This window comes from Vicugna pacos, chromosome 4 (genome assembly GCF_048564905.1).
Source record: "Vicugna pacos chromosome 4, VicPac4, whole genome shotgun sequence".
Lineage (NCBI taxonomy): Eukaryota > Metazoa > Chordata > Mammalia > Artiodactyla > Camelidae > Vicugna > Vicugna pacos.
In genome coordinates, this window is record NC_132990.1 from 46,987,549 (window position 1) to 47,014,368 (window position 26,820).

Below are 26,820 nucleotides of genomic sequence, written 5' to 3' on the forward strand. Positions count from 1 at the left end.
ATTGTGTTCCGATTGGAGGAGTAAGGTGTGGGTGCAAAGGAGAGAGGAAAGAAGGATGTTATTTAACATTAAGTAAGGACTACATCTCATATCAGGGGATGAAAGGAACTGCTATAGGCAGCAAGTCCTTCTCAGAGGAGATGCTGAGACTCCACTAACCCATTTGTCTTTGTATTTTTGTTTGGTTGGTTGTTTTGTTTTTGCAAGTATTGTAAGAGTTTAATTTTCTTTAGTGATAGTTTTATTTTTTCAAGGTTTATTGAGGTATAACTGACAAATAAAAATTATAAATATTTAAGATGTGCAGTGTGATGGTTTGATATATACTGTTAAATGATTATAATCAAGTTAACACATCCATCAATTCACATAGGTACCTTTTTTGATGTGATAACAGTTATGATGTACTGTCTCAGCAAATTTCAATTATACAATACAGTAGTATCAACTACAGTCACCATGTGATACATTAGATCCTCAGATCTTACTCAGTTTACAACTGAAAGTTTGTATCCTTTTAACGTCTACCCTGCCCCTGGCAACTGGAATGCAATGTTTGTTTTTATCTGTATGGCTTAATTTACTTAGCATAAATGCCCTACAGGTTTCTCCATGTTGTTGCACATGGCAGGATTTCCTTCTTTTTTAAAGAATAATTATCTGTCTGTCATCTATCTATCACGTTTTCTTTATCCATTCATCCACTAACCAAAACTTAGATTATTTCCATACCTTGGCTGCTGTGAATAATGCTGCAATAAATATGGGAGTGCAGATACCTCTTTGAGATAATGATTTGTGGGGTTTTTTGCATATATACTCAGAACTGGCATTGCTAGATCTTACAGTAGTTCTAGTCTTAATTTCCTGAGGGAACTCCATACTGTTTTCTTGGTGGCTACGCCAGTTTACCTTCTGACCAACAGTGTACAGGAGTTCCTTTTTCTCCACATCCTCACCAGCATTTGCTATTTCTTATCTTTTTGATCATATATTTCCAAACAGGTGTGAGCTGATATGCCACTGTGGTTTTGATTTGCATTTCTTTGATGATTAGTGATATTGGGCACCTTTTCACGTACCCACTGACTGTTTGCATGTCTTCTTTAGAAAAATGTTTATTCAAGTCCTTTGCCCATTTTTGTTTTTATGCTATTGAGTTATATAAGTTCCTTGTATATTTTGGATTTTAACCCCTTATTGAGTATGTGGTTTGAAAATCTTTTCTCCCATTCCATAGGTTGCCTTTTCATTTCATTGATGGTTTCCTTTGTTATGGAGAAATTTTTTAGTTTGATAGAGTCCCACCTGTCTATTTTTGCTTTTGCTGCCTAAGCTTTTGGTGTCAAATCCCCAAAATCATTGCCAAGACTAATGTCCAAGAGCTTTTCCCTCTCTTTTATTGTAGGCATTTTATGGCTTCAGGTCTTACATTTAAGTTTCTAATCCATTTTGAGTTGAGTTCTGTATGTGGTATAATATAGGGGTTTAGCTTTTATTCTTTTGCAGATGGATATTCAGTTTTACCAGAACCATTTATTGAAGAGACTGTCCTTTCCCCATTGTGTGTTCTTGGCTCTCTTGTTATAGAGTAGCTGACTATATATTCTTGGGTTTATTTCTGGGTGCTCTATTCTGTTTCGTTGGTCTATGTGTCTCTCTTTATGCAGTACCACACTGTTTTGATTATTATAGCTTTGTAATACAGTTTGAAAACAGGGTGTGTATTGTCTCTAGTTTTGTTCTTCTTTCTCAAGATTGCTTTGGCCATCAAGGGTCCTTTGTGGTTCTATACAAAATTTAGGATCGTTTTTCCTATTTCTGTGAAAAAATGCCATTGTAATTTTGATAGGGATTGCACTGAATCTGTAGATCAATTTGTAACCCATTTTTCTTTGAATGGACAGAAGAGTGGGATTAGATAAAGCTAGTCAAAAAGTGGCTGGAGGGACATCTCCCAAAGTAGTTCCATTGCTATCCACATTTGTTCTAGGGAAGATAATGCAAGGATCCTGAGATTACCTCATCTGCTTAACATCCTTCCTGGGTTAGAATATGAGAGAAGAGAAATTTCCCCAAATGTATCATTTCCTTCTTTGTCCAGAAGAACAACAACGATAATAAAACATGTTTTACTGAGTAGATACTTTGTGATAGGGACTGTGGTAACATTTACATGGATTATCTCTTTTACTTTCCCACATGTTGTAAAGGAGGTATTATTTTTACCTCATACAGTTAAAGAAACTGAGGCTTAGAGGGAGGTTAAGTATCTTACACAAGGTAACAGCTGCTAAATGCTGAGGCTAATATTTGAATTTAGGTACTACTGAATCCAGAGGTTGCATACGTAACTCCTGCACAGCACCACCATTCAGTAGACCCTCCTCCTCCATTTTTTAAATTTCAGGTCTCATGTGTTTTATTTGGTTCATCTATAAAAGTGGAGCAGAGAGAGCTAGAATGGGCTGTTCGTTCCTGAAGTTGCCTTAGCAGTCAGGCAGAATCAATATGTCCTGCAGGACGGTATCTCTCAGTCTACAGATCTTAGTGGGAAGGGCTAACCCACCAGCATACTTGGACACAATGGACTTTGAGAAAGGGAGTAGAGTGTAGCCCATCCCAGAGCTCATCAATGCACCTCAGTTTCTGCACATGAGAGAGGAATCGACAGTCAGCCCATCTGACTGGATACAGGAGTAGGTAGAGACTGAAGCCTCAAAAGGCAGGCTCATTATATTATCCTTCTCAGCTTTCCCTGTGTCTGAATCAGCTTTTCCAGGACAGTTTAGAGTGCTAGAAATGGGAGTCAATGGGAGACTGACTTTTTAAATGAGATTTTAAAACCAGGGTGTTTGGTATTAACATTCAACCTATATAATATTAAATCCTTGCCAAGAAATAGCAGGCAATATTTTTACTTTTGTTTTTAGAGTTCTTGCTCCAAGATCAGTGCCCTGCATATACGATATTACCAGAGAGGCCTTTCTAAAGGATCTTAGCTCTCACTTGCTTAAAATCCTTCCAGACCTGCTGATTTTAGTTAAAACTCCTGCCAAGGCTCACAAAGCCTTCCTCTCACTATTGATTTACACAGCTCCACACTGTGTGCCATGTACACTACTTGCAAATTCCAGAACATGCCTTACCCTCTCACTCTTGTGGGCCTGCATTCCATACTGATCCTTCTGCCCCCAAAATGGTCCCTCAACTGTTTACATCGCCAATTCCATTCAACTCAGCTGAAAATATCCATTTGTATCTCCTCTCCCTGGTTCAGTTCTCTGAGTCATCTTACCCAGAGTGAATGAAAAGTATGTGCTAGTATTCTCACCACTGACTACAGCAGAGCAGGTAGTCAAGAGCTCAGTTCTGCAGTCACATAGCAAGGTTTAAACTGTCTGTTAACCACTTAATAGCCGAGTCCATTTAAAGTATTTATATGCCCCCCTCTGCCTCAGTTTACTTATCTATAAGATGGATATTAATAGTACCACATTAGAAGATTACTGTAAAGATTGAATGCAACATCATAAGTAAAAAAACTTAGCACAGTACCCAAATCATTATAAATTTTCCACAGATGTTAATAATCACCAGTTGGTAACACTACATAGTTTTGGCATATTTACTGTCATATCTGTCACTGAACTGTGAGCAATTTGAGGTGAGGAACCAGTCTTTTGTCTCTATTTTCTCTTGGGCTTAGTACACAATGGGTGCTTTGTAAATGTCTGTTAAATAGCATGAAAATCAAAAATCATAAAGCTGACTGATGAATGAATAAGATGCTCATGCCTAAACATACCAATTATTAAATTACTGTGCTAAACACGTCTAGGGTTCTTTAAAATTATCCAAAGGAGGGCCCACCTGTTGGAAGTTTGACTTGATATTCTGAGCATAGGTCACATCCATAACATGGAAGTATGAGAAAGTGGCCTCTTTATTAAAACAGTATAAATTCATCTGATGTGGAAACAAAGAATAGCTTCAGGATTAGAGCTTCTAGGTGGAAAGAGATCATTATAAGCCTGGTCCTCAATTCTATTACACTCTTCCCAGCTCTCTGTAAGATTGTTTCTGCTGCCACCAACCAGCACGTAGGACCTCCCCCAAAATAATAATAATAATAATCCCACCCCCTCTTGTAAACCTTACCTCAGATATGGACTGAAATCTCATTCTTTGCACACTCTCACAATAGCTGTCCCAAACTGCCAAGAACATAAAAGCTACCAAGTTTCTCCAGTACAGGTTTAGGATGACAAGACTAAGAAGCGCTGGTGTCCCAGTGCCCGTTCAGCATCCCATAGAAGCTACAGTGGACTGGTTCATCCGTTCAATAACTCTAATTTCCACCTACGCTGCAGAAGTTAGAAAGATACAAACAACGTTTCCCAGATGGGAATTGGGTTGCAAATGCAAAATAGGTTCTCTATTCACTAGCACTGAAGTAAGTGGGGAGAAGGTGGAGAGAGGGGATGGTTTCGACAGTGTCCATTTTGCCAGCAAGACTAAAGCTCTGTCAGACATGTGCGGCCTCCCTCAGCCCTGGACCGCAGCTGGAGCACGGTGCTCCTGGAGCCAGGACTGGGCTGCTGATGCCCAATGTCCCGGCTGTCTTAGGGCAAAAAAGCAGCCATGACTAGGGTGTGTTATTTCTGTTGTGCCGAAAATCACTACTGTGAGGCCCAGTCTAGAGCCCGCTCCCTCTAGCCCAACCACAATTTTGTAAAAACCTAAGTCCTGGTATTAAATTCTTTCTTGCTTAAAATAACTAGAATAATACTGATACAATCCCCTTGGCAGCCTTCCTTTGCAGCTTTGTTGTTGCTGTGGTCATTTTATCCTCTAGCTGGTAACTCCCCTTTTCCTGGCTCCCCATCCTCCTCCCTCCAGCCCTTCCCGTCTTTTACTAGAAACTGATTTAACCATGTTGCCTTTCTTCAGAAGGAAGTTAGAGTCCACGGCCATAACTCTTGCTTCTCAATTCCCTCCAGGTTACAAACCACCCCACTCAGTTTGCTTTCCAGCCCAAAGGTTCAGCTTCTCATTAGAGAGGACACTATTCTTTACAAGTGAAGAACTTACCGCAGTGAGGGCTTCTGCATCCATTCACTTTGGGGAAAATGTTCCCTTTTCCTCGTGTCAAATAGTTTCACGCACCACAAATCCCTCGTAGAAGAATACCCCCAGGAACGCAAACCTGGAGAGGATCCCAAGAACACAGACGCAGGAACAAACAGATCCTGGGAGTGAGCACACATGAAACTGCAGGATGGACACAGGAATAGAGCCCCAGCTTTCATAGTTTACAGTGTGTTTACCCTTAAACACTGAAAAAGAGGCCTTTGCTTCCTCTTTACGTTCCACTCCTCTCACTCCTTTCTTAAGAGATGAGTTTCACCCTCTTCCGCTAAGATCACATTTTGATCTTATTAAACAGTTACACACCCAGGTTGTGAGCACTTTGAGATCGATCACTGACTTACCCATCTTTCCACCCTCAGCACATAGCATGGGCCCGGCCCAAGTTACCATACACGTTCCAGCAACAATTCTGTGACACCAACTGGATGTCTTACAACTCAATTATATTCCTTTTTTTTTTAATTGAAGTATAGTTGATACAACTAAACTATACTCTGAAACTACCTACCAGAGTGAGCACAGACCCCACAGGTTAAGGACTCAGTCCTGTAAAACTGTCCCCACTTCAGATGCCAGGAACTAGCCTCTGGTGTCCCCAGGCTACTTGCAGTTCTTCCCAGTTGGCTACAAATTTGGGGGTTCTCACATCACCTTTTTGGTTTTATAATTCACTAGAATGACTTACAGAACTCACTGAAAGCACTACACTTACAATTACCCTTTTATTATAAAAGTTATAACTTAAGAACAGACAAATGGAAGAGGTGAACAGGACGAGGTCTGGGGAAGAGAGGTGCAGCGCTTCCATCCCTGTGGGGCCCCAGGCTGTGCCGCCCTCCTGGTACACTGATGAATATGTTCATAAAGCTGGAAGCTCTCTGAGCCTCACTTTTCGGAGTTTTTATTGAGGTTTCACTAGGTGGACATCAGTGATTAAATCATAGTCGTATGTCTGAATTCAGCCTTCAGTTCCACTTTTCTCCACGGAGGTTGGTGGAGGCGGAAGGGTTGCTGAAAGTTCCAATAATGTGCTTAGTCCTTCTGGGCATGGTCGGCCCCTCCCTGGAAACTGTCCAGGAGCCCACCATGAATCACCTGAACAGAAACTCAGGTATGGTGGAAAGGGGCTTGTAAAGACTAACAACAGACACTCCTATCAGGACAATTCCAAGTGTTTTTGGAGCTCTGTGCCAGGAACCAGGGACAAAGACTGGTTATATTCTTTATTATATCACATCATCTGAGGTGCGTTGGCCAAACAGTTGAGCTGGCTTCCTCCAGCATCCTGTTAATCATTTTATAAAAATTAAATGAAGATGTCTTTAATTCTAGGATCACAGTTCTCCCACTGGAAGTAATGACGTTTAAGCTCTTCCTTGACTATTCATTTAAAACACAGATTAAATAATCCCCAGTTAACAGCCTGAATTTAAGTCTCTTTTAACTACAGGTGATAGGAAATGAATTCTGCCACACCAGATGGGCATCTGAGGCTTCAGCATATTAACTACTAACATTTTTATATTACCTTCGAAGTTGCTATTATAGGGATATCAGATTCCATTACGGCCCAGAACCTGGGTGTATATACTATCCTGCAAACCAGAGTAAATATCAGAAACTTTGAGTTTTACCAAGGTATACACACAGTAGAATAAAACAGTTCTTTCTGCAGTGTTGTTTTTAACAATGAAAATGGAGTAAGAGGACAGAGATGTACAGTTACTACGTTTCAGGGCTTATGCTACTTTGAAACTAGAAGAAAGAAAAGCTGCAGGGAAGGTTTGCTTTTGTTTGTAAGGAAAATATTGGCTACACAGATTAGATATATAGATGGACGGATGAGATTTGCATTTGTATGTCCATATATGGGCACATGTATAAATGCATGTACTTGAATACACAGGGAGTCGGTGAGCTATCTGTGCAGAGGGATAAACAGCAAGTATTTCAGGCTCTGTGGGCCACACGGTCTGTCGCGATCACTCAGCACCGCCACTGCAATGGGATCACAAACATCACATAAAGGAGTGGTTGTGGCTGTGTTCTAATAAAACTTTATTTGTGAACACTGAAATTTGGGGTTTATATAATTTTCATGTCACAAAGTAATATTCTTTTAATTTTCTTCAACTCTTGCAAAATGTAAAAATCACTTTTGCCTTCAGGCCATACAAAAAGAGGCGCGGCCATAGGCAACAGAGGTTAATCTCCTGATGATATCTCTTTGCTCAGGTTGCATGATCTGAGCGAAACTGTGTCAGCTTAGGACTCTAACAAGTGAGTTATTTGAATTCTGTTGGCTGTTAAAAGAAATCCTTATAAATAATATTATCCTTCGATCTCTCCAGCCCACTCTCCGACCCGGCTTCCCTCTCTCCCTCCTCTGTCCCTGTCTCATCCTTGGAAGACAATATGGGTTTAATGGAAAATGTGCCCCAGATACTTCCCATGCTGACTGTTCATGCTATTAATATCAAGGTAACATAGCTGGTGACAGCTCTTGATTGATTCATAATTCATGTTCCCATTAAAGGATATCTGATCAGATGAGCTATACGTATTTCACTCTGAATATGCTAACGTTGTCAGCTGATATCAAAATAAAACCACAACTTATTTCTTTTTTGACTGAGGAAATTCAGGGAGAAAAAATGCCTCTGTTGGGGGCAGGTGGGAAATCCCAAAGTCTGGAAAACACCTCTGACTCTGAAAAATCAAATCCTGTTCCAGTCGAAATCAGACTGCCTCTTAGAGATTCTGCCCAAGTCAGTAGTGGGTGTCCTATGGCAACATGAAGGTATTTCTTATGCGCCAGCTTTATAGTTTCAAAAGATAGCCTTCCTTTACAAACATATTTCAGGAAGTGGTGGTATTAAAGCAATTTTTAAAACTCTCTGTTTAAGTGAATAGGTTCATCAATCAGAAAGCCCAAAGGAAGGTAGGGGAAAAAAGGGGCAACTTTTTTTTCCATTGTTATTAAAGCAAGAGAAATAATATCTGAGCCCTGAGGCTCAATTTGTGAAGAGCCTGATCCACGGGACTCCTGTTCAAGGTAGGCAGCTGCTGAGACACTTCAAAAGATCGTCTTTATTGCAGAACAATTGCCTGACCCAGTTTCCTGGTCAGCAACATGCTTTTGTAGAAACTTCAGGAACTGATGAAAAAGCTCAGCCAAGTTAGCATGTGTACTTTCATCTGAGGCTATCGAGAGGGGAAATATGAAAAGGTTTCCAGGTCCCTTGGATTTAGCACTGTCAGGGTTACTGACACAGAAGCAAAGAATAAAACAAAAGATATGAGCATGTTTTAAAAGGCGCTGTCTGACTTCTTGGCAAATGTGCTTGCTATTAGGGTTGGCAGAACACTGAGGTCATTCTGTATTCTTAGTCTTCTGCCTATCAAAATATTTTGATGTCATAGTAAAATCCTACTGTAGAGTACATTTTGACCATTGACTAAAGATTCACTGCCTTGATATAAAAAGATATTCTCCCACCCAGTGTTATGTTTCCTTGAGAAACAACAATTCTTGGTGCCTAAGCATCTAAACAATATTTAATTTGGAATCCCAACATGCATCATAAAACTAACATAAAGAGCAACAATGTATGTTTTAATGATTTCAGAGGGGAAAACGCATTTCCACAAATGGTTCTAAGTTAAGCTCCATTCATTGAATGCTGGAAAATATGACATCTTTAAGCAAAGAGCTCTTCAGCTTTTTATTTTAAGCATCTGTGTACTTATATTTATCAGTAAAAAGAATCTTTCAAAAGAGCTATTCCATTTTAGAATTTCCTCATCCAGTTTTTTCTTTCTTTAGGTTCATTTTGGAGAATTCCATTTTAATTCATTTTGAGTCTTACTTGTGGTACTAGTTTCCTGGGGCTGCTATAATAAAGTGCCAAAAATAAAGTGACTTAAAACAACAGAAATCTATAGTCTCATAGTCCTCGAAGCTAGAGATCCAAAACTGAGCAGTCCGCAGGGCCATCCATGCTCCCTCTGATGGCTCAAGGGGAAGAATACTTTGTCTTCTAGCTTCCAGTGTCTTCTACCAATCCTTGCTGTTTCTGGATTTGTAAACTGATCACTCCATTCCCATGGCTGTCTTTCTCCCTGTGTGTCTTTACATGGTCTTCCCTCTGTGCACATCTATCTCTGTGTCCAAATTTCCCCCCCTTTTAAGGACACCAGTCATATCGGATTAGGACCTATCTTAATGACCTCATTTTAACTTGATTACCTTGATAAAAACCCTATTTCCAAATAAGGTCACATTCTGAGGTACAGAGGCTTGGAACTTCAACATATCTTTGTGGGAAGGGGACACAATTAATCCATGATATATTTATTGTTATATATTTAATAATAATTTCATTATTTATTTATAAAGTGGGGCTAAGAAAATTCAACAGCAACAAAAACAGTGATACGACTCCTAAATCATTTCCAGTTGCCTGAGGTCCTCACAACTTGGGATGTCTGTCCACAAATGCAGCTTGGTCCAGCCCATCCCAGGCTTAACTGCAGGATGGGAGCAGGTCTGGATCTTTTTCTAGCAGGACTTTTCCTGAAAGGTTCCTAATAAAATATCTGGGCCATCATTCTGACCCTCTGTTAGAATTCACTTCAAGGCCCTCCAGGTCCCACTAGCCACAGTGATTCTCCAAATGAGCAAGCACCAATAGAGCAGAGAAGTCCAAACTGTAGTTACTCAACAGCCCCTCTGATGGACCATCACTCCTGGCTGGTGCTGTGGCATTGGGAGAGAGGATAGCTCACAGACCCATTAAGCCTTCAGCATTTGAGTGTTTGGAAAATTTGTTTCAAACAGATAAATGGCAGAGCCTAAAGAAGTCGTTCTCAATTTGAATCACCTGCTGAGATCTTAAAAAAAGAAAATCTGGTGGCTGGTTCTCACTCCCATGGTTGTAGCTGAATCAGGTTTCTGTGCAGCCAGAGCACCAGCATTTTAAAAGCTCTCCATGCGTTACTAGTGTGCAGCCAAAGGTGAGAACAGATGATACAGCTCAGCACTCATCAGACATTCATGTGTCTAGGAATCACCCGGGGATCTCGTTAAAATGCAGATTCTGCTTCCACAGGTCTGGGGTGGGGCTTCAGATTCTGCATCTCCAACAGGCTCCCAAGGGCTGGTAGTGCTGTTGACCACTGATCACACTGAGCAGCCAGGGTCTAGAGAGCTAGTTCCCAAAGGAGTAACCAGCAGAGCAATAAAAAATACCAATGCCTGGGTTTTACCTTCAGATGGAATTGGCCATGAGTGCTGTGTGAGCCTCGGGGCTTTTAAAAGCTTTGCATGTGATTCTGAAGTGCAGCCCAGGCTGAGAACCACTGCTGTTGAGAAAAGGCAGAAACAGTCTTCAGGTGTTTCTGCAAATCCAACAGTGTGGGCAAGTGGGCTGCACTGGGCGTCATCTTCAGTGGCGGTGTCAGCAACCAAACATCTCTCTCCTCACTCCTCCAATGCTGTAAGCACACATGTAGCCACACTCAGCAAGGGTAGGTCACAGTAGTGAGTCATTCTGAAGTACTAAGGCATCCTGTATAATCCTCCTGTTCTAGCTTTAGGTTTCCACCTGATATTCACTCTCCTCCTACCACTGCTGTGTGATCAGAAGCACACAGGATGTTCCGTGATGTCAGGCACTCTCCTTGAGTCATCCCCAGGGTCCATTAATGACTGCCTTTCTTTTCCATGTCCCAGCTTTCCCCATAGAAAGAGCTGGTCCTATAGATGCTCTGCAAAAGGAGAGAAAAAGACTGGACCAAACTTCCAAGGAGGGTGGCACCTAATGGGGAGGCTCACTTGCTGGGAGCATAATTTGGGGAGGTATCCAAGGATGAGAGGGAAAACCAAGGAGAAAGGAGAAAAAAGAAGAGTCTAGTGTCATTTTCCAATTAGATGTGTTTATGGGTGGGTAAGTGAGGGGAACATCCTTCTCATTCTCCATGGAAAGTCTTGAATAGAATCGATAGGGCTCTCAAATGTGACTGGATTCAGTGCTACTAGAGTCTAACTTTGGGGTTCGTGCAGCATCAAAACAAAGGCTGCACAAGGAACCAGGCAAATGCGCATCATGAATTTTTAAGGACAGGTGATAGAGGATCAGCAGGCAGATGCGAGAAAGCAGACAAGGCTGCTTCTGGAGGATGGTGTTCAAGGAGGTTAATTAAATCTCATTTTATCTTGGTCAGCCAAGGCCTTTCTTAGTTCATCCTGAGAGCTGAGACAAGCTTTTGTAACAGCAGTCAGAACTGTTGGAGCAGACCCTGATCCCAAGTGAGGAAGGCTGAATACCGCCCCCACCACCCTCACCAGCACCACCAGGATGACATGGCCATATATATCCGGTATTAGTTTCTGCAGGTTGTCCCAGAATCCGATGTGGCTTGGCATTTTAACACTCTCAATGTGACTGAGTGTGGACAAGAAATGGCCACTCTATTCAACTGGTAACCTTTATGTTATAGTTTAAGTGTGTCCCCTCAGAATTCACCTGTTGAAGTCTTTAACCCCTAGTACCTCAAAATATGACTATGTTGGGGACAGGGTCTTTACAGAGGTGATTAAGTTACAGTAAGGCTGTTAGGGCGGGCCCTAAACCAGCCTGTCTATATCTTTATAAGGGGACATTTGGACATACTAAGAAATACCAGAAATGTATGAGTACAGAAGAGAGACATACAAGGACACAGCAAAAAGTTAGCCATCTGCCAGCCAAGGAGAGAAGCCTCAGCAAAAACAAAAACAAACTTGCTGACACCTTGATATTGGACTTCTAGCCTCCAGAATTGTGAGAAAATACGTTTCCATTGTTTAAGCCACCCAGCCTGTGGCTAACTGTATGTTTCTTATATGGAAGAAGTAGTAATTGGAGTTCCACTAAGGATGTAAATTTCGCCTGGGTTGGCTGGGAGCACAGTCCTTGGTGTATTCATCAGATATCACTGTATGAAAGAACCACAAAAATTCCAGTGGCATAAAAAAATAAATAAATATTTCACACTCACACATTAGCAGACTGGCTGGAGTTTGGCTTATCTTGCCTGAACTCCATTTGACCCAGCTACAGGCTGCAAGTTAGAATCAGGTGTGGCATTTTTCCAGCACCAGCATCCACTTGGGGCTTGTTCTCCTCATGGTGATGGCAGCAGAGAGCAGACCAACCATACTAGCACATTTTAAGCCTATGCTTGAGTCATATCCACAAACATCCCATTGGTCAAAGTAGTCCACAAGGTGAAGCTCAAAGTCAAGGATGGGCAAATATATTCCACTCACCACCAAGCCATGGTAATGGCATGAATGTACAGTTCTATTTAAAGGGGAGTGAAGAATTAATTTTTTGATCTACCACCTTAGGTTCCAGCCACATATTTTTAGTGTTCAAGTGGACACGGCATTCATTGGTCTTAATAAATGAATTTTAGGGGCTTACCAACAATCACATCTAGAATAATTATCTCAGATAACTTTCTGTGAAGCAGTCATTTCTCATTGCTGAGCCTTAGTTTCTTTAAAAAAAAAATAGAAGTCCATTAACTAGATTGGCAGTTAAAACACAGCAACCACTTGGCCCACATAGTACCTTGTTTGTTTAATTAGCTGCAAATATTTAAAGGGATTTTATCTTAAAATTCAGTTTTTCCTAATAAATTATTGAATCTGACAACAAACATCAAAGCAACAATCACCAGAAGTGGAGCTGCATCTGCCCCTCTAGATGTGTGCCCTCTTTTGATGCCACAGTCCCCACCAGTCACCTTCTCTCATTGAGATAATGTACTTATCTCCTACCAGTATTTGAGTCTGGACTCACATTCTAGAGTATCCAGCTACAACATTCTGAGATACTAAATTGAGACAAGATATACTCCTAATACAAACTCATTCCCAATATTGGCTGTTCATATAGTCTCTGTATTTGTCAGTGTTTTAGTCTGGGGACAGTTTCTAACAACTTTTGCCTTGCACTTAGGAATCTGTTCTTCACCTTCCTTATTCAAAATCAGAAGAAAATGCCTTCTGAGTCACAAATGTTCCAGGTTTCCATGTAGGGATGTTCTCTTAAGGTTTGAAAGTCATGTGATGCTAAAAGCACTCTGTTCTGGGACTGGTTGGGAGCTCACCCTGAATAGAAACACAGAGAGAGATCTTTTCAGAGCTCTTCCCTTCCCACACGGCTTCCTCAATCCATCAGCAGTTTTGTCAAAAGAATCGCATTCAACCAGCTGCCCTACTGTTAAAAGCAGCTTGTCTGGGGATGGCTACAGGGACGTGTGGGCTTTCAGGCATGCTCTGCTACCCAGCACTTTATCACAGTAAGCACAGCCCTTTGAGGGCATCCCTCACAGAGGAGCCCCTCAGAGAAGAGGCATCAGAACTTGGAAATAAAATCTCAGGCAGGAATGGGCAGTCTGTGGTAAGAACTGAGATTTAAAGGCAGGTGATTTTGTTATTATTGTTATTTATTGGTTTGGGCTGGGCAGCTGACCCAGAAAAGAGAAAGGAGGGAGTCCCAGTGTAAACTGAGCAGGACCCTATTGTCAACAGTGACCATCTGATATCTGTAATGGTGTTTGTAACTGTATAAACTTTTCTCATGCTCTTGCTGACCAGGGTTAGGCTGGAAAGGAGGGAGGCTTGGGCAGTCTGCCCAACTCCCTTGTGATGCTGTGTGCAGGGATCATGCTTAGTGCCCTGCTCTTGACCCCAGTGCTCTCCTCTTGACCCCTTGTGATTTCCTTGTATCCTGTTGTTTGAGCTGCACACTTCAGCCTGCAGCAGGAGGTCCCAGACCTCAGCCCACTTAAAAGGCTAAAAGCATTTATCAACCTGACTTTAAACTGCACAAGAGTTTCTCTAGAGCTCTTTTCCATAGAGCCCTTTCCTATGCATCCTTTGTTCTAGGTACAAGAATATTAAGAGGGTCCTAAAACTAGAGGTGAATTTCATACCTAGCAGAAGGAAGGGGATCACTGCATCTACAAAAAGAAGAATAGCTTTGCAACAATCTGTTACCCGCCCCCCCACACACACCCACCATGTGATCTTTATGGAAACTAGCCCCACCCCTTGAACTCTTGAACTTTTACTATAAAACCCCTTGCCGTCTCTCCCTAGCAGGCTCACAGTCTTAGAGGCATTAGCCCACAGTGACCTCTCCCTAGCAAAGAAAGAAAGCTGCCCTTTCTACTTCATCTGAAACTCTGTCTTCCAGTCTCAATTCAGTAAGTGGGGTACAGAGGCCATGTTTTGGCAACACCAACAGCAATATGTGAGAGGGGGCATGAAGACAGAGAAAGTAGGAGAGATTCAGAGTACCATGGAAAGCAGGTTGAAGACTGAGAATCTGTCTTTCTCTCCTTTAACCCATTTGAGCACCTCTATGACTCTTATGTGAGGGCACCCTTCCGGGAGCTAGAAAGAACATTCACATTTTCAGTCTTTTTGTGGTTAAATATGATATTCATGGATTTTACCATCTCATTTAATCTTTTGTAATATCTCATCTTGTTAATTTGTTACTCCTAGAAAAATCATGTCATGTTTTTGACTGGACTCAGACTTTGAGGTAGAAGCTCTCAGAAAGGACAGCCCTGTCTCTTGGCAATCTGTTCCTGGCATTTTTCTTCAGCTTCCTTCATTCCCTTGGCCAAAAGTGTATCATATTCTGCAGGCTTATCCTTTGTTTGCTTAGCACTCTGCCTCTTCAGAGAGATACACTGATGTTTGTGTTTGTTGCAGGACACATGGAGTAACAGGACACTGAAGTCTTGAGCACTTTGGTCCTGGGTTTCTTACCTTCTTTGTTCAGGGGCTTCCTTACAAGACACTAGTGGGCATCACTTGCTTCAGAGAGATTGAAAATTTTCAGTTCTGCCAGGTCTTTTTGGCCCCAGGTCACAAGGCACGGTAGTATCAGTCCAGGAACATCTTTTTTTTTTTTTTTAATAACCAAATTGAGACCACTCAGACTGGCATTTACAATGCAACCTTGAACAGATTCATGCTCCTTTCTCCAGTTCTCTTTGGTCTATAACATGAATGTCCCTTACTCAGTGGCAGACAGACACAGCTGTAGTCAAGACAGCCTGCTTGATGGAGAAACCTTGTTTGCTGTTCCCGTTACTAATCTGGATCACACAGTCCTTCCACTCTGCAACGAGTATCAATAGCAATTTTTGAGTCCATATTCTTCTCATAAAGGTATGAAGTTTGCATTCATCATCCACTTCTGACAGCCAGTAGCCAGGAAGTAGCTGATGCTGAAGCAGCTGATAGTCTCCAAGACCATATGAAAAGAAGCTTACCTCAATTAGTCTTTCCACAGGCCTTTATTGTGCATCATTATCCTGTTCAATATATGAAAAACAGAAGCAGAGAGATTTTTCTCAAAATCATTTATCCCATAAACATTAGAAGTAAGATTTGAAACTCTGTCTCTACTGCCCTATAACATGCTCCTGCCTCTGCACAAAATATCTGTCTTGAGATAAATAGGTAGGGTTGAAACTAAGGCAAAAACTGTTAAAACACTTCCTGAAATTCACATAGCTACTAAATAGCAAAGCTAGGATTTGAAGCCAGTCTTTCTGACTCCAGGTCCTAAATTCTTCAGCACTTGGATGACTGGGATTTCTAAATCTTCCCATGTAGGCAGGTAGAAGTCTGGAGCTTAAATATATTCTGGGAAGGTGATTATATAAATCTATTATCTATTGAAAGAAAATAAAGGAAGAACTATTGATCTTCCTAATTAAAATGAATCCTATTGGCATGCATGGCCCTCAGTATGCAGGTACAGATTAGGGAAAGAACCAGGAGCCTCTGATCACTTCAGCCTTGTTTGCAGGCATTGAGGACCTGATGCTTTGATGCAGACAGGGATACTGAGCTTAGGAGACACATCTGGGTCTGATACCTGGTGAATGAAAGCAAGCAGGCTATTCCAGTGCAGTAGAGTGGAGGGTTCAGGGTCTAGTAAGATCAGAAACCAAGAATTAGAGTGAAAATAAAGCAGATTTGATGACAGTAACCAAAGTTGGATAGAATTATCTCCATATTGATTTGTACACATTGTGTCTCCTACTTTGTGGATGAAGAAATTGGGTTTCAGAGACTTTAGACATCCTGTCCAGTGCCAGAGTCAGAATGTGACAGAACCAAAACTCAAGTCCCAAAATGCCTGGGTCCTCAAGTAGCAAGATGAGGGCAAGGAACTTTCAGGAGTGGGAGGGTTTGGGTGAATCTGGGTTATTAGGAAATTTACCAAGGCTCAGTGAAGGCAGAGGGCCAGGTGCCCTCAGCATGGCCTGACAGAGGAAATGCTCCAAACCCAGCATCCCACAGGCACATTCTGAGAGAGGAGAGAACACTTGTTTTTAAATGAAGCCATTTAAACTTCATAATGTGAAGACAGGAGAACAAAGCGGTGAGTTAAAAGCTTTCCTATCTTATTAGAAATGCTCAAATAAACTATTCAGGCAAAGGAAAGAAGGAAGAAAGGAAGGAAGAGAGAGAAGGGAGGAAGAGACGAAAGAAGGAAAGGCGGGGGAGGTAACAGGAAGGGAAAGGAGGATGAAAGGGGAAAAATGAAGGCAGAAAGGAAGAGATGGAGGGAGAGAGAAAAAGGGTGGAGGAATAAAGGAGTTAAAGGAAAAAAGAGAATTTTAAAAGACATGGGATCCACCACAAATTAGAGCCCTCAGCAGTGAATCTACAGACAGCTGTCACTGATGTTTTTTTTTTTTCAGATAATGAAATTAAATACACCCTTTTATCTTCTGTGCCCCTGTAGATCACGAGTTCTGAAAATCATGGTCTACAGTACATATGCAATTTTGATAATTCTCCAAGGACTTAGAACAGTACTGTGCATTTAGTGGGTGTTGAATAAATGAAAGGTTGACGTTGACTGATGGTCTCTTCCCTAAAGGAAATTGATCTCCAATTCAAATCTCCAACATAACACCAAGCAAGGTTAATCTTCATATCCCCACAGACGGAGACTAATGGGAGAGACCTCAGTAGGCAGAAGGGCATCAGGAAACCAAACTGGGAAATGATAGCTATTGTCACTGAGGGAATTGCTAAAAGTGGATGTCACTCATGGCCCCCTGCTCCAATGTCTGAACATTCTTCCCCATAGGTATCAATAGGCTGGTGAAAGTACACTGATACAAATGAAATAGGCATGTAAAGAAAGTTTAAACAAATTCCTGGGAACTGACTTTAGCAAGTTGGTCATACACAACTTAGTTATTTGCTTTTGAAAAATGGTAGTTGCTGAAATGCTGAAGGTAGGTGAAGGACAATTCCTCCTTTTCACGCTCAAACCGAATCTCAAACAAAACGCTGCCATACACATAGACAAGTATTAAATAAATATACCTCAGCAAGGTGGACCAGGACTTCGTAAACAAACATTTACTAGCAAGCTGACACTAAGCAGTTCATACAACCTACGTACTACATTTAAAGTCTTAATCCTCTGTCCTTTCAGGCACTTCTGAATATTTTAGCCAGTCCACGTATCTTAAGTACCAATCATTTCTCCAGTGAGAGCCCATCTGTAGTATCTAATATGATGCTGACTAGAAGTTGCTAGTTTCTCCAGTAAGAATGCATTTCAGATCTTCATTATGCTGTTAACAAGACTACTGGTGTAGATGAATGATAAGGGGGAAAAACATGCCTTTAAGAGTTATCCTTGAAGTGTGGCCTTTGTTGTCTAATGTTAACCACCCCTGAATTGTGAATTCCTATCCATAGCAACTGCCCCTTTGAATAGTAAAATCAGCGCATACGTTTATATTATACTAGCCTTGTGTTGAGTGTTTTAAGGTATATAATAAGCAAATAACAAAAAGATAAACCATATTTTTAAACAACTTTTCTCTTTAAAAATATGAATAACTGGTAAATGAAATACATTCCAATTTATACGCTAAGTACATTCAATATTCTCTTCTTGAATATGAGCAAATAGAAATAGAATAGTTTATATGATTTATATAAATACAAGAAGGCCCAGCCACTCCGAGACAATTTCATACCCCGCACTATGACCAATTTACTATTTGGAGCAGCCGCTGTCCTGCTTGCCTTTTCAGCTGCAGGAACACACATCAGCGGGAGTCACTCTACTTCCTAGCTTCTAGGTGTTTGGCTCAAACCCCGATTCCAAAGGTCAAGATCAGTCCGTTACCCTCCATAAAACTTCAGTACCTTCCCGGAGCCTTTCAGACTTAGGTCCCCCCAGGCTCTGACAAGTACATGAAGCCTGATGCCTGGACTTCGTGTAGTTCAGCTCCCATGTGTCCCAAACGTTTTTCTCATCATCTTGACCCTAATATGGAAGTTAGCTCCTCTTAGGTAATTTTCAGAATATGCACACCTGCACTCACTCAGTCACTGCCTCACTCAGTGACTCCCTCCTTGAGTGTCTTTACTCAAGGTTTGGCAAAATTGAGAGCTTTGTGCCACAAAATAGAAAAATCTAAAATTGAACAGAATACTACTTATTTTAGCCATTCTTCCACACAGACTGAGGTTCCACATCTGGTTACTTATTCGTGCTCTGCCACGGTGGCGTTACTGGTTTCATGACATAGTTACATTATTTTGTAGAGTAGGGTTAGCTACTTTCCTTCAAAGTCTGCCCTCACCCCCGTGCTTTCAAATTTTGTACCATTGGGTGATTTTTCCAGCAACACAAGACATTTCGGAATTAGAAGGAACAACAAACAGCAAAGACAGTCACCATAATGGCCATTTTAAAGCTGTATTATGTGTAAGAAACGAGTATCAGGACCCCTCAGGTCATAGGATAATTATCAAGAAATTTCTAATACAGCTTTTCTACCTTACAGTCTCAGAGTCATTTACATAAGAACTGTTATCCAGCAAGGGTCATTTCTTTGCTTTTCTTTCCTAATGATGTTATTATATTTCCCACGTCTCGTTTTGTGATATATAACCTTTCTTCAGGTTTCTAGAGAAGAAAAGATCGTTTTATTTCCTACATGCTGGAGATCTTATTCTCCCGGAGACAACTTTTCTCATTCTATGTGACTCTCTGAAGATGAAAAACTGACCCTTTGAGATTATAAACATAATCCACAGATATGTTTATGTTCCCCCTGAGGCCTGAATTCTAAGGTGACAGAGAAAGAGGCTGACATATTTATTATCGATAAACTTCTCATGTTTGTTCCCTTTATTATTATAAAAAAGATAAATCTGGGGTCTATCTGCCTATTCAAATGCAAATTAGAGAAATGTGGGCCCTAGTGTCTTCTGATGCCTGAGTCCCATGGAAATCAGAGAGCCTGAACCCAGGAAGCAAGGGCAAGTGTGTCTGCCGCCAAAGCAGCCCTGTCCAGGTGCACGTGAGAAGTGGGGCGCGTGGGCTGCCTAGAACGGTGTTCTTGTCCATGTAGGAATATGGCTTATGAAGGATAAGCAGCAGTAAAATAGCAAATCCATAGGAGCAGTACTTCTCAAGCTTTAATGTGGAAAGGAATTTCCTGGGATCTTACTGAGTTACAGGTTCTGGCTCAGCAGGTTGAGGGCAGGGCTGAGGTTCTGCCCTTCTAACCAGCTCCCAGGCGATGTCAGTGCTGCTGGTCCAAGACAAGCGGCAAGATGTCAGAGACAAGTGAAATTCTCACACGGACTCTAGAGGACATTCTAGACACAAGATATCTTGAATTTTATTTCAAGATATCTTGAATTTTATTTCGTTACTAAGAACCTCAAAAGGTACGTACACACACACACACACACACACATTTTAATGTCTGGATAAAGTCATACTATTTTAAATTTCTTTTTGTGAAAGTAGATAGCATACATAAGTGAGTAACTTATGCTTCGTGGATTTTTCACAAAGCCATTTAACCACCAACCAGACCAAGAAAGAGACTATTGCCAGCATCCCAGATGCCTCCTCATACCCATATCTGAATCACTACTCTTCCCTTCTTCCTTCTCGAACCATCCTGACTCCTATAAGCAATGATTAGTTTTGTCTGCTGTAAACTTCATATAACCAAAATCACGCAGTAAGTAATCTAAATAGTTTCTAACTTCATCCTCCATTATGTTTGTGATATTCATCCACATTACTGTATATAGTTTGCTGTTTTTTCATTCCTCTCTACCAGGGTCAGCAAACTTTTTCTTTGAAGAGCCAGAGAGTAAATATTTTCAGCTTTGGCTGCTGGAAGGACTCCAGCAAAACGACTCAACTCTGCTACTGGAGTGCGAAAGCAACCCTGGGTGATACAAGGACAAATAGAGCTGGCTCTGTTCCAATTAAGCTTTATTTACAAAAGCAAGCACAGGTCAGATTTGACCTGTGGGTCATAGTTTACAGACCCTGGCTCTATTGCAGGATTTATCACAATTTATTTCTCCATTTTCTTTTTAATGAGTATATTCATTTTCTATTGCTGCTATAATAAGTGATCACAAATTCAGCAACTTAAAACAACACAAATTTATTATCGCCCAGTTCTGTAGGCCAGAAGTCCACTAGTTCCTTTCTTCCAGATCCCACAAGGCTGACATCACATGGTTGGCTGGCCTAGGATCTTACCCAGAGTCTCTAGGAAAGAAATTGCTTCCTACCCATTCTGGTGGTTGACAGAAGACAGTTCCTTGGAGTTGTAGGACTGAGGTCCCTGTTTCCTTGTTGGCCATCAACTGGAAGCTTCCTTTAGCTCCTCCAGGTCTCTCATTAGTCCCTGCACATGGCCCTTCAATCTCAGAGCCAGCAGCAACACATCAAATACTTCTCACACTTGGACTCTCTCTTCTACAAGCTTCATTGTTTTGTTTCACATTTAAAAGTACAGTCTTCCTCACTGGATGTGAGGAAGTGTTGAAGAATCATTCTTCCATGTGGATATCCACTACTCATTGTTAATACTAGTCTTTCTCTACTGCTCTGTGGTGTCAAATTCTCATCAATCAGTGGCCATGTATATGTGAATTTATGTTTGGACTACTTGTTCCATTGATCTAGTTCTCTATCCTTACACTATTAATGACTGTAGCTTTATTATAAGCGATCTGATAGTGAAAGTCTTTGCATTTTGTTCTTCAAGACTGTGCGTCTGACAAAATTTGGCCTGAGACTGATTTTGATTGGCACATGCTACCTGGTAGGGAGGTTGTAAGGATGGCCTCTATCTGCCTCTAACCACTGAAACTACCAAAGCTTACTGTAAAGAACCTAGGATTCACTGTATGGATTACTTGACTATGGTCAATTTGCTATGCATTGCTAGGGAATTTTTTAATTTATCCTGAAGGCAAATAGGAGGCAGTAAAACAATTTAAGCAAGGAGTTAGAATTTTTTATTGCTTTTTAATAAAGAAGTTAGATGGGAACAACATGGATGAGTATCACGGTTAAATCTTGTTTTAAACAAAAATACTAACAATCATAGAAGAAGAAGGGTATTTACTGAAGTTTATTGAAGTGGTCAGAGCTCAAGATGACAGGGCCCTGAGATAGGCCTGTGACAATGGTGGTATAGAGAAAGTGGTAGATGTGAGAAAGATTAAAAGGATGCTACTTGGAGATTAATTATACCTGGGGTGTTGACTCCATTGATAAGGGGACATAGGTATCTAGTGATGCTACTGACAAAGAATTCAGGAGAAATTATGTATAAAGATAATGGGTTGGATATTGAGTATGTTGAGATTAAGTTGCCTGCAACCTATCTAAATGGAAACATTTATCAGAGAGAAATACAGGCTGGTGCTCAACAGAGAAATCAAAGCTGGAAATAGATTTAGGGGAGTTTTCTACATTTAGATGATAATTGGAGCTACGATTGAATCAGATCATCCAGGGAATGTATACAAAACAAGAATAAAAGTATTGTGGATGGAGTCTTGGTGAACTGCACCATCCATAGGGCATGCTAAAAGAGAGAGAGACAATGATGTAGAAATAGGAAGGGAATCAGAAACAAACAATAATCTCTCTTAGACCTACCTCATGTTACAACTAACTCTTCAATAATAGAATTACTGTCATCTCAAAATTAGAACTGCTCTCCTTAAAATATATAATACTGCACAGAAAAATACTGATCTGATCATTGTCCTCTTCCATAAGAGTCCATTAAAATAGTGTTTTCTATAGTCGAAGCATTACCTATAATGTTAATCAAATCAAATCACCACACCAGAGAATAAATTGAGTAGGAAGGCATTCATAATGATAATAATTATCATGATGCAGTGATGTAGCCTTATTTAATTTTAATTGAAAACAGGTAATGACAGAATTAGAAGGGGGAAAGTCTCAGCTCGAATCATGTGTTCAGGATTACCAAGAATAGAGGAAAATTTCCTTGGAACATGGAGATAGTTAAGGTGAGATCATTAAGCTGGGAGGAAGTTGGTATCCCTGTCTTCAATCCAGGGTTCTATCTGCATGCATTGGTAGATGCTGGATATTTCCAGCTTCTGATGACAAGGTTGGGAGTTCCCAGTGATCTCCCTGCAGTTTCCTAGCAAGGCCTATACGATGAAATGCCTATAATGTGGATGGAAGTGAAAAGCAAGGCAGGCTGGGACAGGAAAGCCACTCTGCTAGGCCAGCTGTCCTCAACCTGTGAAGAGTCTGTTGTGGTCCCTGAGCACCACAAGCAAAGGCCATCAGTTCACGGGTTCCATGTTCATTTCATCCAGTAAAGAGGTTGCTTCATCCACAGGGCAGCAAAACAATATAAAATTAGAGGAGGGAATCAAATCAATAGTCAGTTCATCAGGAGACCATATGTGTTCTCTTTTGAGCTGTTAGCAGGTGCACTGGGTGAATACAGATAAGTTGATAAATGGCTGATTCGATAGACTGGTAGCAAACACATGCTTTGCCAGAGATGACTTTTTAAATCACCATACATCAAACAGACAGTGTCAGCCTTTGAGGATAAACCTGTGAAGCCTTGTTGTGCTCTTTGAACTGCCTCTGAGACCAGAGACTGAAAAGGGGCCTGAGTATTCCTCTGAATCCATCGGGAGGATTGAAAGCTTCAAAGAGGAGAAGCCATCATATCCAAGGGGAAATACATTGATTGAAGGAACCAGTGTGAAATAGTCTTTAATAATTACCAGAAAGCTGGAATCGACTGGTGTTTTGCTGAGCTATATTTTATCTTTATTGGATTAACTGTGACACAGTAGGTTATGTCAAAGGGAATCTGCATGAATATTAAAAGTAAATGTGGTGTGAATAATAGATAACTTACATTAGATGCACCAGCATGCTGTAATTTTTATTCACCTACATAATTAGATTAAAACAAATCTGCTGAATAAAATACATTGTCTTACTATAATCCAGTTTGAAAACACCCAAAAGTTATGGCCATAAGGATGTCTTCTGGTATTTTACATATAAATACATAATTCACCCTAAGAAATGTTTTCCCAAAGGTTCCTGGTAGTTACAAGAGTAGGTGATTGTGAACATTAATATTCTTATTGGTCTAGTAAGAAATACCTTTTAGGTCAAATTAAGACTCCTACAATGTTGATACCAAAATAAAACCACCAACATGTAACTTTATGTTCATCTCTAGGGAATTAGCTGCATTTCTCTTGGGGCTGGGAAAACTGACATTAAGATTTTTATGGTAGATTTCAGTCCCCCCCGCCCCCATCTCCAAGCTGTATCTTTTCATCTCCCACCATCATCCTCCCAGATGCTGTTTGCCACTGCTGAAGAAACTCAGCTAGAATCTATTGTAATAGGAGGTGGGTTCCAACACTACTTCCACCCAACTATGGATGCTGGGGACTCCCCCATCCACCTTTCTCTACTCCTGGAGGCTTCTGAATATTGAAAAAGGCTTCTGGGATATTGAAAAAGAGAGTTCCATGTAGGGAAGTTTGAATGTGGCTCAGCAAAGTCTATAGGAGGCATGGACATCACTTCTGCTGGACGATATACACAGGCAATACACTGGCAGGTACAGGCGGAGGGCTCCCCGCAGAGGGCCATGTTGTTTATGAGGCAGGTGATGAGTGGGGTGTACTCTCATGTTGATGAATGGGCTCCCGGTCCTAGCTGATACCCTACTGCTCTCTGGTCCTGGCAAGAGATGGTATTGAGCTCTTTCTGCTGATGCTGCTTTCCCCCACCATCCAGCTCTTCTTCCCCTTTCTCAGCCCAAAGCACCTTGGCTACAGTGGCCACATGCCCTGATTTGCCTGGGTCATGTCCTGACTTGCTTATTTGGTCCCAGCATAATGAATAATAATGCCCCCCGCTTTCTACTGATGTATAGTCAGTTTACAATGTTGTGGTAGTTTCTGGTGTACAACATAATAGTTCAGTCATACATATACATACACATTTGTTTTCATATTCTTTTTCATTATAGGTTACTTCAAGATATTGAATATAGTTCCCTGTGCTATAAACCTGTTGTTTATCCATTTTGGATATAACAGTATCTGCAAATCTCGAACTCCCAATTTATCTCTTCCCACCCTCTTTCCCTTCTGATAACCATAAGTTTGTTTTCTATGTCTGTGAGTCTGTTTCTGTTTTGTAAATAAGTTCATTTGTCTTTTTTTTTTTTAAGATTCCACATATAAGTGATATCGTATGGTATTTTTCTTTCTCTTTCTGGCTTACTTCACTTAGAATGACAATCTCCAGTTCCATCTGTGCTGCTGCAAATGGTATAATAAGGCTCTTTTTCACTCTCAACAGTGACCCATTTGGACATTAAGTTATGTGGTCTCCCTAATCTTGTCCAGTCTTGCTGGGGAGGGAGTTCATTGTCTGCAATCCATTGTTACAGCACAAACTCGATTCCTTGCCTCCTCTTGGGCATTATGCTTTGGGGGTCTTAAGAGCTTTTTTTTTTCTCCCTCTCTTCACAAAATCAGCTCTTGAAAATGGAAAGTTTGGCTGTCCAAGTAGATTTCTGAGGCTGGCATCACATTATTTTGGAAGTCCAAGATGGAACATTAACTTGCTTTCCTTTCTCTTTATATTTCTGCCACTCTAATTCTCCTTGAGGCAATGTAGACGGCTGATGACTGGAAGTGTCATATACAGCAAAGTCCAGAAAAGAAACCCCAAGGATTTATATGAAAAGTTATTTTCTCACCATTTTCCCACTTCCAAGTCTCCATTTTCAACTTGCAACCTCAAGATATTCTTGTCACACCTTCTGTGCCTGGTGTAAGTTTTGTGGAAAAAAATAATCATCGCTATTAATTTTTGAGTATTTACCAGCATCCAGCACTCAGGCTGCCTCCTGCACTTGCAGCAGTCCGTAGGGAGTGTATTATCATCATTATCCTGTTTAACAGATGTGGCCACTAGCACCTAGAAGTTAATTCACCTGTACAAGCTCGTAAGTGGTCGAGTCAGTGGTTACACCAGGGCAATGTGAATCCAGACTCATGCACTTAAAACAAAAAGCACTCCTAAAGACACAAAGCTTGCAGATCTATAACTTGGCAGATTAATCAAAATGCAGTATAAATGTCTATTCCTGAGAGGGAGGAGGGTATGGTAAATGCTGCCAGAAGCCCGTTTTCACTTGTGTAGTTTCCCCCAAATGACCCTCAAATCCTCCTAAGAGCAGCTTCCAAGGGAGCCTTCGCTGATCTTCTGACAGGATTGCCCAAAAGCCTTCCCCCTAGGAATTGCTCTCTTCTCGTAACGATTCACATCTGTGTGCCTGCCAGCTCAGAGACAAGCCCCCTGCATGGAAAGGGTCAGCGGAGGCGGCTGTTTGGTTAAAAGCAGCAGCAAGCCCCTCCCTCCACAGGCAGGGTGTACCGTGGCACCTGAGCTCCACCTACTGTGCTTCTTGAGGTTGCTTTAAACCCCAGAGCCCAGCCGGCCCAGAACCAGGACCCACTCTGCTCCCAGGGGCCTGCAGTCAGCTCTGAGGACCACACTCCGTGAACAGCCATCAGGGAGGCTGCCAAGACCAGACAGGCTGCCTTCTCTCACAGCTTCTCACAGGAAGTGAAAGAGCTGAAGGCAACCATGACAGAGGTAGAATCTGCAAATGTAAATAGATGTATTTAAAAGGATGCCTAAAAACAGATGAATATGTTCTAGAAATCTAATTCACCATGTATATGCATCAGAGCAGAAATCATTTAAGCTAGTCTCTCATGAGAGTTGATGTAGAACATAAATAGAATCACTAGCCATTATGAATGTCGAGCGCTTTGGGACTGTCAGAGCAATCACACTGAAATTACCCCAGCGATATCTAATCTCCATCATGTAGTCAATATGTGCGTGGACCTATGTTGATAAGATGGAATCAGTATCTCCAATGGAAGGCTGTTTTTCCCTGATCGAGTTAGGTGTTTTTCAGTGATGGATGAGGTCAAACCGTGACCAGCAGGATTTGTCAGACTTAACACAGATGTTCCTACATGTGGTGTTTGGGTTGCGATTCTCATTTGTGGCTTTTATTGTTCCCGTCTCAACATTTCACCACAGTGGCAGATGTTTCCTGAGAGTGCACCCCTTGTATTGCTTTACATCACTTTGCAGAATACTGGGTCAGGCCTTCTCATGAGGTTACAGCTAGTGAATCTTGTATATTTTTTTTCCCTTGATT

General features: G+C 41.2%; 1 long non-coding RNA gene and 1 pseudogene across 1 annotated transcript in view; one reads left to right on the forward strand and one right to left on the reverse strand.

Moving 5' to 3' along the window:
* The window catches only part of LOC140696067 (uncharacterized), a 527,390-nt gene that overhangs the window by 471,701 nt on the left and 28,869 nt on the right, over positions 1-26,820 (forward strand). The window lies entirely within an intron of this gene.
* The window catches only part of LOC102537806 (small ribosomal subunit protein eS6-like), a 142,553-nt pseudogene continuing 130,479 nt past the window's right edge, over positions 14,747-26,820 (reverse strand).